At 48.0% G+C, this 13,585-nt stretch overlaps 1 protein-coding gene across 3 annotated transcripts in view; it reads right to left on the reverse strand.

The window, feature by feature from the left end:
- The window catches only part of PSEN2 (presenilin 2), a 110,225-nt gene extending 99,110 nt beyond the window's left edge, over positions 1 to 11,115 (reverse strand). Inside the window, exon 1 of one of the 3 annotated variants that reach the window (XM_063917780.1) lies at positions 10,953 to 11,115. The gene's annotated coding sequence lies outside the window, so the exon portion shown is untranslated. The remainder of the gene's footprint in view (positions 1 to 10,952) is intronic. The other 2 variants (XM_063917779.1, XM_063917778.1) reach the window with 2 other exon arrangements.
- Between the last annotated feature and the right edge of the window lie 2,470 nt (positions 11,116 to 13,585).

The following is a 13,585-nucleotide window of genomic DNA, read 5'->3' on the forward strand; positions in this document are numbered from 1 at the left end:
ATAAAGTCAGCAATCACACTAGCAGTCAGTCACATGTTATATATTAGTAATATGAGCATATTATCAACTACGAACACATTTCAAGTATGTAGGAGTACATATTACTGCATTCTGTTCTATACAGTTATTTAACGTATTCAGACACATTGCGAATAAAACCACAGTAATGTACACAGACTCATATGCAATAGGCACTAAAGTTATCTATTCATACTAACAAAAGTAGATAGAAATCTAGTGCTGTATAACCCTTACTCTGTAGCGTGGCATACAGGGAGACTCACCCCACTTCCAGGATCGATCAATCCGTTCGTGGACGCTGAGTGGATCCAGACGCTACTAGTGTACACTGCCGCTCCAGTAACTTTTTAATGGACACAGACGCTCAGTGAACGCCAGTCTATGCAGACGCACCCGTCTGCGACCCGATCTTTTAGCGGTAAACTTAGTGCATACAGATCCAGAGGCCTATGCTGCGACCGAGTCCCCTCGTGGTAGCGTTTTAGACGTAAGTGAGGCAATCAGTTCATGGCGGGAGATGCACGGTAACTGGTCATGAACTGGGGGGAGGGGTGACCAGGAAAGCATCCAACTCCCCACCGCTGACATCAACCCTAGGGATCTCAGCCTCATACTACTCCTGGTGCTTATGATCCCTAAGGCCTAGCGCTGGAGCACCCATGGTGGCGGCGCGCCAGCTACTGTTTGGTAGTCTCCCCACAAATAGTGCAGCTGTGTCCGTATTCCCCTTCTAAGCGGAACAGATGCCTTACCTTCTCCCTGTGCTCCGGCCACAGCCTGGTAACGTCTGCTGGACCTACTAGTATATCCGACACAGACGCCAGTCGAGACAGCACTTGTACCATGGGTAAGCGTTGTTGCGACCCGGCGGAGAGTTGTTGGAGCGACTCTTTCCAATATGCATGTAAGACGCTGTTAGGAAAGATCACTCAAAAAACAAATGTAGTAAGATTATAAAAATAAAAAGGCTTGGGGCTGCCAAACACAGCAGCCCTGTGACCATGGTCCAACTTCCTGCCGCACCAAACAAAAAAAATTATTTGACTGAGCCAGTGGGCGGGGATATATGGACGAGCCCGTTGCATCCAGGGAGGCCTGAAAGCTTGTGATCGTTTGGTGCCAATCCGCTGTCGCTCCATCATATCCTATTGTTATCCTGTGGATAACCTGTGGACCCAGCCGGAGAAATGCCTGCTTTCAAGGTGTACCTGCTAAGTATCCCTTGAATGTACCATGGTACCGCAGCAGATATCTCTGAAATATGCAGAGAGCCCACTACAGCTTTCTATGGGGCTGCAAGGCTCTCAGATTTACCAACGAAAGCTAAAGACGGCGTCAGCCCATTGTAGCTGGTGGACTATATTCACATAAATTATTGGGAGAGGAATCCGTAGGATCCCGATCTTGCTACCATCAAGGCATGCGCAGCTGGCCAAAGCAGAGAGTCCTGTGATCAGGGATGCCCATGTAAAGATTCCTCATTTCCACAGACTGTGGCAATAAAGAATCCTTATTATCGGGGAACACTACACATATTAAGAATTTTAACCCTTAATGTGTATCCAGCCTTTTGTGTGAATTTAGCACAGATTTAGGGGTGTTTAGGTGAACTTAGTGTGCATTTGTTCTTTTATGTGGATCCAACATCTGGTGCAAATTTACTGTTGATACACCTTTTTGTGAAAATATGGAAGTGTGCGTGAATTTTATGTGGATCAGGATTTTTGTGTCCATTAAGTGTAGATAGGCTTTTACACAAACCCTCCCAAATGCTGTAAAACTATCTCAATTGATATTGTGCACCTAGATGTACCAGGGGATAGGATTTGTAGATGTGAAGTTTCTCTTTACATAACAAATATTGGGATAGGTATGGGATCCCGGAGGTCACGAAATCTATACTGGGAACCCGACAGCAGTGAACACAGCATGTCCCCTCATGGGCTTGCTGCACTCACCACACTTTGGGCCCAGGTGGCTTCCTTCGGTCGTCACACTATTATATTCCCTCTTGGGTGGTGGCATGGACCAACACCCAAGTGGGAATACCGGGCCTGGGTCGGGATTCTGACCGTCAGCATATCCCCGAGTGTCGGGATTCCGGAGTCTGTATCCTGACCGCTGGAATCCCAACAGCCTGTAATATAACAGCATACCCAAATTTTACCCCAGATCCATGCATAAAAGTGAGGTCTACAGTATATATCCTAGAATTATCTCAGTCTGTGATGAATGAAGCCATGCTAACCACACTGAAAGCAGTAGGAGTTCAGTGATCTGTGAATGATATTAAAGAACAAAGTTCCATTCTGCAGCTGCCAGTGTAAGAATGGTTTTGGCTCTTTTTGTGGGTTGAATTACTTTCCATTACTCATACAGCCATATATAACATTGGTTTATTGAACAAATAGCTTTTTATAAGTTAAATGTGCCTAAAGACTGTGAGTGACTCAGAGTCCTGAAATTCTACCCAAGTCATGAGACTAGAGAGACCACAAGGTTCAGCTGACATGTAAAATAAAAGAATGTTAGGGACAAACAAAGGAGAGTAAAATAATCAGTACTAAAATAAGTAGGATTACCATACTATCCCTTTAAACTGGGACACTGATGAATTACACAGGTTCTGTGGCTAGCTGACTTTGCATGCATTTCACCTGGTTTTAATCAGCCACACAACCTGTGTAATTCATATGTATCACGGTTTAAAAGGATAGTATGGTAAGCCTAATGCTATGGTAATTTGTAAATGTAATTAATATATTTATTTAACTAAGTTTTAAAAGCTGGATATTATTCTAATACATTATACAGAAAAATGAATACATGCCATTAAAATAACTCAATATGAAACTATTTTAAATTGGGACCATCTGTAGATGACCTGCAGTGGCAGGGGTATATGCATATAATTATTGTCACTTTATGAAAACTAAATTACATATGTATGGGAACTATAATCCCAAGTACAATTAAATCTATGTAGATGGATTTGTTACAGTCATCGTAATTTAATATTGCATACAAGCTGCAGGGTTGAATTACCAAGCCACAGATCTATCATTAGCAAGGCTCAGCACAGTATTGCCTTCACTGGCTATTACACATACCAGCTACAAGCCAAAGAAATTGTAGAGGCTGTAGCTGATACAAAGTAACAGTTTGATGCTCTGTTCCTAGATGTTGCAAACAATGGAATAATTTTAATTATCTTTATTCACATATATATTTCTTTCACACTTTTTTCTTCTCACTTTTATTTTGTACTTTGCTCATTTAGCCTATTATAGTATAATTAGAAACACATAAAAACATGTCAAAATATAAAAATTCTAAGCCGTACAGGCTAACAATTGGAGTGTCTTGTGGATACCTGCTTTTCAAATTGAAATCAATAAAAGTATTTTAATAATAACTAAAACAAGGGGACGGAGTGCACCCGACCAAATCCAGTTTCTTTCTCTTTTCCGTATAATCCATAGCATGATGTGTAATTTGGGAATAACATTAATTAATTGTTCTGCATCAGCATTTAAAAAGATTGGGAAGGAGGGATTAATGTGTGCCTGTGAAAATAATACCGTCATACATTAATTGTGCAATCTTAGCTTTTTTTCAACTTGCCTGGTTCCATCATAAATATATCTCTTGTGTATGTGTTGTGTATGGTTGAAAAAGGAAATGGTTGAATATTTTTCAAAATGGATAACAGAGGGTAAAGACGGTCTGATACAAAATTACAAAGCATTTATAATACCAGACCCTCCAATATGACCCGCCCCACTAGGTACAAAATGCTCTGTTTCTGGACTTCCCTCTTAATTTATGATTGCCATCACCTGTGTTGAACTAGTTAAATGATAAGAAAGCTGTTTCTTCACAGGTGATGGCAATAATAAATTAAGAGGAAAGTCCAGAAACAGAGCATTTTGTACCTAGTGGGGCGGGTCATGTTGGAGGGTATGTAATACCACTTTTCCACCAAAAACCCAAGTCCGACTCGGGTTTCTAGACAGGGTACTAACCCAGGTCAGGCCCTGTTTACACTGATATTGGACACAAGTAATTCCCAGGTTTACACTGAACCTGTGTCTGCCCTGCATGTCACTCCCAAACACTTCCTAGAGGCGGACCTCTACATACACAGCCAATCAGCAGCATTTAAGCATAACCTGGTCAGATAACCCTGGTCACTGTTTACACCGCGCACTTTCCCAGGTCCGACCCTGGTAGCTATCAGGTGTTGGATTCCTGGGTTATTTTTAAAGGAACCTTTTACACTGAGCCACGACCCGGTTTAACCCAGGAAAAACCCAGGTTATGGCGGCAGTGGAAAAGGGGTAATAGTGATTAAAGTCAAAGGCAGCCATCATTACAACATGAAACAGAGCAGAATGCTAGCAATGAGGTACCGGCTTTGATTGCTTAACTTGCATATGAATAAACGTACTTATAGTCTTATACATTTAAAATAAGATTTTACTTACCGATAAATCTATTTCTCGGAGTCCGTAGTGGATGCTGGGGTTCCTGAAAGGACCATGGGGAATAGCGGCTCCGCAGGAGACAGGGCACAAAAAGTAAAGCTTTTCCAGATCAGGTGGTGTGCACTGGCTCCTCCCCCTATGACCCTCCTCCAGACTCCAGTTAGGTACTGTGCCCGGACGAGCGTACACAATAAGGGAGGATTTTGAATCCCGGGTAAGACTCATACCAGCCACACCAATCACACCGTACAACCTGTGATCTAAACCCAGTTAACAGTATGATAACAGCGGAGCCTCTGAAAGATGGCTTCCTTCAACAATAACCCGAATTAGTTAACAATAACTATGTACACTTTATGCAGATAATCCGCACTTGGGATGGGCGCCCAGCATCCACTACGGACTCCGAGAAATAGATTTATCGGTAAGTAAAATCTTATTTTCTCTATCGTCCTAGTGGATGCTGGGGTTCCTGAAAGGACCATGGGGATTATACCAAAGCTCCCAAACGGGCGGGAGAGTGCGGATGACTCTGCAGCACCGAATGAGAGAACTCCAGGTCCTCCTTAGCCAGAGTATCAAATTTGTAAAATTTTACAAACGTGTTCTCCCCTGACCACGTAGCTGCTCGGCAAAGTTGTAATGCCGAGACCCCTCGGGCAGCCGCCCAAGATGAGCCCACCTTCCTTGTGGAGTGGGCCTTTACAGATTTAGGCTGTGGCAGGCCTGCCACAGAATGTGCAAGTTGGATTGTGCTACAGATCCAACGAGCAATCGTCTGCTTAGACGCAGGAGCACCCATCTTGTTGGGTGCATACAATATAAACAACGAGTCAGATTTTCTGACTCCAGCTGTCCTTGCAATATATATTTTTAATGCTCTGACAACGTCCAGTAACTTGGAGTCCTCCAAGTCACTTGTAGCCGCAGGCACTACAATAGGCTGGTTCAGATGAAATGCTGACACCACCTTAGGGAGAAAATGCGGACGAGTCCGCAGTTCTGCCCTGTCCGAATGGAAAATCAGATATGGGCTTTTGTAAGATAAAGCTGCCAATTCTGATACTCTCCTGGCAGAAGCCAGGGCTAGAAGCATGGTCACTTTCCAAGTGAGATATTTCAAATCCACCTTTTTTAGTGGTTCAAACCAATGAGATTTTAGAAAGTCCAAAACCACATTGAGATCCCACGGTGCCACTGGAGGCACCACAGGAGGCTGTATATGCAGCACTCCCTTAACAAAGGTCTGGACTTCAGGGACTGAAGCCAATTCTTTTTGAAAGAAAATCGACAGGGCCGAAATTTGAACCTTAATAGATCCCAATTTGAGACCCATAGACAATCCTGATTGCAGGAAATGTAGGAATCGACCCAGTTGAAATTCCTCCGTCGGAGCACTCCGATCTTCGCACCACGCAACATATTTTCGCCAAATTCGGTGATAATGTTGCACGGTTACTTCCTTCCTTGCTTTAATCAAAGTAGGAATGACTTCTTCCGGCATGCCTTTTTCCTTTAGGATCCGGCGTTCAACCGCCATGCCGTCAAACGCAGCCGCGGTAAGTCTTGAAACAGACAGGGACCCTGCTGAAGCAAGTCCCTCCTTAGAGGTAGAGGCCACGGATCTTCCGTGATCATCTCTTGAAGTTCCGGGTACCAAGTCCTTCTTGGCCAATCCGGAACCACTAGTATCGTTCTTACGCCTCTTTGCCGTATAATTCTCAATACTTTTGGTATGAGAGGCAGAGGAGGAAACACATACACCGACTGGTACACCCAAGGCGTTACCAGCGCGTCCACAGCTATTGCCTGCGGATCTCTTGACCTGGCGCAATACCTGTCCAGTTTTTTGTTGAGGCGAGACGCCATCATGTCCACCATTGGTCTTTCCCAACGGGTTACCAGCATGTGGAAGACTTCTGGATGAAGTCCCCACTCTCCCGGGTGAAGATCGTGTCTGCTGAGGAAGTCTGCTTCCCAGTTGTCCACTCCCGGGATGAACACTGCTGACAGTGCTATCACATGATTCTCTGCCCAGCGAAGAATCCTTGCAGCTTCTGCCATTGCACTCCTGCTTCTTGTGCCGCCCTGTCTGTTCACATGGGCGACTGCCGTGATGTTGTCCGACTGGATCAACACCGGTTTTCCCTGAAGCAGAGGTTCTGCCTGGCTTAGAGCATTGTATATTGCTCTTAGTTCCAGAATGTTTATGTGAAGAGACGTTTCCAGACTCGTCCATACTCCCTGGAAGTTTCTTCCTTGTGTGACTGCTCCCCAGCCTCTCAGGCTGGCGTCCGTGGTCACCAGGATCCAATCCTGTATGCCGAATCTGCGGCCCTCCAATAGATGAGGACTCTGCAACCACCACAGAAGAGACACCCTTGTCCTTGGAGACAGGGTTATCCGTAGGTGCATCTGAAGATGCGACCCTGACCATTTGTCCAACAGATCCCTTTGGAAAATTCTTGCGTGGAATCCGCCGAATGGAATTGCTTCGTAAGAAGCCACCATTTTTCCCAGGACTCTTGTGCATTGATGTACAGACACCTTTCCTGGTTTTAGGAGGTTCCTGACAAGCTCGGATAACTCCTTGGCTTTTTCCTCCGGGAGAAAAACCTTTTTCTGAACCGTGTCCAGAATCATCCCTAGGAACAGCAGCCGAGTTGTCGGCATTAACTGGGATTTTGGAATATTCAGAATCCACCCGTGCTGTTTTAGCACTTCTTGAGACAGTGCTAATCCCATCTCTAGCTGTTCTCTGGACCTCGCCCTTATTAGGAGATCGTCCAAGTATGGGATAATTAATATGCCTTTTCTTCGAAGAAGAATCATCATCTCGGCCATTACCTTTGTAAAGATCCGATGTGCCGTGGACAATCCGAACGGCAGCGTCTGAAACTGATAGTGACAGTTTTGTACAACGAACCTGAGGTACCCCTGGTGTGAGGGGTAAATTGGAACGTGGAGATACGCATCCTTGATGTCCAAGGATACCATAAAGTCCCCCTCTTCCAGGTTCGCTATCACTGCTCTGAGTGACTCCATCTTGAACTTGAACTTCTTTATGTACAGGTTCAAGGACTTCAGATTTAGAATAGGCCTTACCGAGCCATCCGGCTTCGGTACCACAAAAAGAGTGGAATAATACCCCTTCCCTTGTTGTAGAAGAGGTACCTTGACTATCACCTGCTGAGAGTACAGCTTGTGAATGGCTTCCAAAACCGTCTCCCTTTCGGAGGGGGACGTTGGTAAAGCAGACTTCAGGAAACGGCGAGGTGGATCTGTCTCTAATTCCAACCTGTACCCTTGAGATATTATCTGCAGGATCCAGGGATCTACCTGCGAGTGAGCCCACTGCGCGCTGTAATTTTTGAGACGACCGCCCACCGTCCCCGAGTCCGCTTGAGAAGCCCCAGCGTCATGCTGAGGCTTTTGTAGAAGCCGGGGAGGGCTTCTGTTCCTGGGAAGGAGCTGCGTGTTGTTGTCTCTTCCCTCGACCTCTGCCTCGTGGCATTATGAATAGCCCTTTGCTCTCTTATTTTTAAAGGAACGAAAGGGCTGCGGTTGAAAAGTCGGTGCCTTTTTCTGTTGGGGAGTGACTTGAGGTAGAAAGGTGGATTTCCCGGCTGTAGCCGTGGCCACCAAATCTGATAGACCGACTCCAAATAACTCCTCCCCTTTATACGGCAAAACTTCCATATGCCGTTTTGAATCCGCATCGCCTGTCCACTGTCGCGTCCATAAAGCTCTTCTGGCCGAAATGGACATAGCACTTACCCGTGATGCCAGTGTGCAGATATCCCTCTGTGCATCACGCATATAAAGAAATGCATCCTTTATTTGTTCTAACGACAGTAAAATATTGTCCCTGTCCAGGGTATCAATATTTTCAATCAGGGACTCTGACCAAACTACCCCAGCACTGCCCATCCAGGCAGTCGCTACAGCTGGTCGTAGTATAACACCTGCATGTGTGTATATACTTTTTTGGATATTTTCCATCCTCCTATCTGATGGATCTTTAAGTGCGGCCGTCTCAGGAGAGGGTAACGCCACTTGTTTAGATAAGCGTGTTAGCGCCTTGTCCACCCTAGGAGGTGTTTCCCAGCGCTCCCTAACCTCTGGCGGGAAAGGGTATAATGCCAATAATTTCTTTGAAATTATCAGCTTTTTATCAGGGGCAACCCACGCTTCATTACACACGTCATTTAATTCTTCTGATTCAGGAAAAACTATAGGTAGTTTTTTCACACCCCACATAATACCCTGTTTAGTGGTACCTGTAGTATCAGCTAAATGTAACGCCTCCTTCATTGCCAAAATCATATAACGTGTGGCCCTACTGGAAAATACGGTTGATTCGTCACCGTCACCACTGGAGTCAGTGCCTGTGTCTGGGTCTGTGTCGACCGACTGAGGCAAAGGGCGTTTCACAGCCCCTGACGGTGTTTGAGTCGCCTGGACAGGCACTAATTGATTGTCCGGCCGCCTCATGTCGTCAAACGACTGCTTTAGCGTGTTGACACTATCCCGTAGTTCCATAAATAAAGGCATCCATTCTGGTGTCGACTCCCTAGGGGGTGACATCCTCATATTTGGCAATTGCTCCGCCTCCACACCAATATCGTCCTCATACATGTCGACACACACGTACCGACACACAGCAGACACACAGGGAATGCTCCTAACGAAGACAGGACCCACTAGCCCTTTGGGGAGACAGAGGGAGAGTTTGCCAGCACACACCAAAAGCGCTATATATATATCAGGGATAGCCTTATAATAAGTGCTCCCTTATAGCTGCTTTGTTATATCAAAATATCGCCATAAATTTGCCCCCCCCTCTCTGTTTTACCCTGTTTCTGTAGTGCAGTGCAGGGGAGAGACTTGGGAGCCGTCCTGACCAGCGGAGCTGTGAGAGGAAATGGCGCCGTGTGCTGAGGAGATAGGCCCCGCCCCTTTTCCGGCGGGCTCGTCTCCCGCTATTTAGTGAATCCAGGCAGGGGTTAAATATCTCCATATAGCCTCTGGGGGCTATATGTGAGGTATTTTTAGCCTTTATATAGGTTACATTTGCCTCCCAGGGCGCCCCCCCCCAGCGCCCTGCACCCTCAGTGACTGCGTGTGAAGTGTGCTGAGAGGAAAATGGCGCACAGCTGCAGTGCTGTGCGCTACCTTTAGAAGACTGCAGGAGTCTTCAGCCGCCGATTCTGGACCTCTTCTGACTTCAGCATCTGCAAGGGGGCCGGCGGCGCGGCTCCGGTGACCATCCAGGCTGTACCTGTGATCGTCCCTCTGGAGCTGATGTCCAGTAGCCAAGAAGCCAATCCATCCTGCACGCAGGTGAGTTGACTCCTTCTCCCCTCAGTCCCTCGCTGCAGTGATCCTGTTGCCAGCAGGAATCACTGTAAAATAAAAAACCTAGCTAAACTTTTTCTAAGCAGCTCTTTAGGAGAGCCACCTAGATTGCACCCTTCTCGGCCGGGCACAAAAATCTAACTGGAGTCTGGAGGAGGGTCATAGGGGGAGGAGCCAGTGCACACCACCTGATCTGGAAAAGCTTTACTTTTTGTGCCCTGTCTCCTGCGGAGCCGCTATTCCCCATGGTCCTTTCAGGAACCCCAGCATCCACTAGGACGATAGAGAAATATACATTTGCACTTATCCAGGGGAAGGGACAAAAATATGATATGTGCAACGTCTGTGTGTGGCCAAATTGTACAATTATTTGGTCTTTATCTGCTTACAGTCCTTAAAAAATTATAACTAACATTTAAAGGGGTATTTATCAAAGCTTAGCAAGAGATAAAATTGTGAGCGATAAAGTAACAACAGATCAGCTCCTGTCATTTTTCAAACGCAGATGTAACACGTAATTTTGGAGCTGGCTGGTTAGTATTTTATCTCTCACATTTTTCTCTCTCTCTCCAAGCTTTGATAAATAGCCCCCTAACTTTGTCACATATACTAAGTCAATACAATATATAAGGAATAAAAAGTTGTAACCAGTCTCCTAAAAACTACTGTTGTCCTTTTTAGACAGAGTGTTTCGAGATCAGTGAGATGTGGGCTTTCCATACAAAACATACAAATGTAACACCGGCACTTTCATTCTCACAAGACACTAGTGCCTGTATAACAGACACCTACACAGGATCAGGAGAGATACACTATCTGGCACTGCCACATTACTGACACAAGCCAGGCGGGATTACACAATAGCAGCTGGCCTGTGATTGATTGATCGATGAACAGCGCCTGACATGCAACTCTGAACACCCAGACAAGGAATAGAAGGGGACGCTGGGAACGCTCCGTTCATCTTTACAGATAAGAACAGCACTCATTGCTGATTATAAAAACAATGTTCTGTAATGTAAGAAAGGATAGTCCTGTGTAATAAATAACATATAAAGACATGATGCTCAGCAACAAAACACTTACCTACAAGGAAGGAGGCGCCCGCTTCCGTAATGTACTATATAGAGCCTGCCCGGCCACCGTACAGCCGAAAGACAACAGTGTGCGCCTCAAGCCTCTTTCTGGAAGGTAAACTCTAGATCCAAGTGGGCAACAGGACCTCTGATGATGTCACAACCATGTGACCCAGACTGCGAGCGGGACAGCTACAGGGGACTATATCTGGTGCCAGAATATGCGGCATTTTATAAAGAGCTGCTGGCGACTTCCTTGTCGCTGCTCAGCAGGTGCTCCATGAAGGGAAGCTAGACAGCCTTTACCAATTTCTAATCTTGTGGTGGATAGACTCTATATTTCCTTAACATACCCTCCAACTGTACCTCTTTAATAGGTACAGTACCTTTTTTTATGGTCTGTAACGATTTTTGTCTCTCCAAACTTCCATTGAAAGTATAGGAAAAGCCCTTTACCCGTGGCCACGCCCCCTTTTCTAATTTTGTACCGGTTTTTATGTGTAAAATGTTGGAGGGTATGCCTTAAGGTTACAAGATGCATACGCAAGGAACGATTTGTCCAATGATTGGAGCGTTCACGATCGATTGGACGACCAATCGTTTCATGTGTATGCACGCTATCGTGCATGGTGCGCTCCCGTGGGGTTGTCTGTTGCTTCCCCTAATCTTATGGGCCCTACACATTGTGCAATCTGCCGCCGAGCTGCCTGATGGCGGATACGGCCAATAGGCGACCCGGCGGCGGGGGGGCAGTGACGGGTGGAGAAGTTTCTTCACTCCCCCCGTCACCCGCCTCCATAGCAGTGCAGGCAAATATGGACGAGATCGTCCATATTTGACTGCATGTGTAAGAGGTGCGGCTGCGGTGCGTGTGGTGGTGCCTGCTGCCGTGCAGGTGTAGAGTCGGTACTCACCCGGCGCCGCTCTCCCTCACCTTCAGGTACCGGAACCTTCGACGGACCTGGCAATCTTCAATCGGATCCGGACACGGCGATTCCCTCTCGGAGCTGACCGACGACCGAGCTGAGGAGAGAATAGTTTACCTTAAAGGGGGTATCAACCCTTCTTCCACTGGAAAAGGGGATACCCCAGGGGTGACCGCGACCTTCACCGGTTGGGTGAAAGGTCATCACTGGCACAAAGCCTCAGCCACCCAGCATTCACACACTCGCACTCACGCGCGTAGTGTGATGAAAGGGATTCTCACGTCCGTGAGCAATCCCTATTCCGGCGCTCGGGGACAGACAAAGGGACAAACGTACACGGATGCTACTCACCGTCACAAGTCTTGCACTCCGATCTTCTCCACTTACAGGTCCCTGTAAGGAGGCAAACAAACAAACAGCCGTGCAGGGCCAAGAACTACCCTAGTGTGCGTCCGCTACACTAGCTACATAAACAGAGCCCTCAAACTAGCTCGTGTGAGTGGTGCAACACAACTATGCACAACTTAAACAAACAGACACTTTGCCCTGCACGGTAACAACATACATCACAATATCGGAATACAAGATCACACGGTGCTGTCCCTTTAAATCCCTACCTCTGGAAAGGGGGTGGGCGCCGCACGGCCTGCCCACCTCCTGTACACGACCTTCTATGAGGCTCCGGTCCCATGGACCTGCCTACCTAAACACCTCAGGGTGGCCTGGGCCTAGTGCCCAGTGCCACCTTTACTCACCTCGGGGGGGCACTTATTCCCTGGGCCTAACGCCCCCTAACTGCACACAGGCCGGAGGCCTGACTTCACCCACGGGCCTAGCGCCCGCCTAACTTGTCACCCTTTGGGTGACCTGGGCCTTGTGCCCAGGGTGACCTTATATATACCTACTGCCCAGAATACACTAGGGCCTAATGCCCCACAGGCCTATTGCCTGATCTGCCCCTCGGGCCTAATGCCCGCCTACGGCGCCGTCGAGGTGGCTTGGGCCTAACGCCCAAACCACTGACTATGAAGATGACCCCCAACCTCCTATCTGCGCAACAGGCCTAGTGCCTGAATTGTGCCCCCGGGCCTAATGCCCGTCCCTGGTTGTTTAGGGAGGAAAAGGGAGGGGGTGAAAGTTGCCTCACTGAGGCCTCACCTGATCCAGGGATCTCCAGCGCCCTCTTCTGCCGCTGACCGTCCTGGCCAGCGGCGCCGCCTCCGCTCCTCCGCGTCCAGCCGCCGCTGGACATCTTCGTTCAGGAGCCCGACGTCTTCTGGCCTCTTCAGCGGCCGCCGTCTTCTTCCTCGTCCACGGCGCCTCGGCTCCCCGTCCGGATCCTCCGCGCTCTTCCGCGCGCTTCCTCGCTTCCGCTCCTGCCCGGCGTGTGTTCTCTTCGCGCTCCTGCGCGCGGACCTCTCTTCAGGCTCCCGCCCGGCGTCTGACGTCAGACGCCGGGGGCGGGGCCTATGACGCGGCGAGCGCCGATTGGCTCGCCGCGCCCCTCTCTGATTGGCTGCCGCTCCGGGAGCCGCGATTGGCTCCCGGAGGGCGCCAACATTCAAATGCCCCCGCAGCCTCTGGTCCGGTGCAGGGAAAAGGGTAATCCCTGCACCGGACACCCGCCGCCACACACTGACAGGCGCTGGGGACAGACAAGCTGTCCCAGCGCTGTCAGCGACGTTGTCCCGCAGGGGACACAGGCTCCCTGGCTGCT

Source organism: Pseudophryne corroboree, chromosome 4 (genome assembly GCF_028390025.1).
Source record: "Pseudophryne corroboree isolate aPseCor3 chromosome 4, aPseCor3.hap2, whole genome shotgun sequence".
Classification (NCBI taxonomy): Eukaryota; Metazoa; Chordata; class Amphibia; order Anura; family Myobatrachidae; genus Pseudophryne; species Pseudophryne corroboree.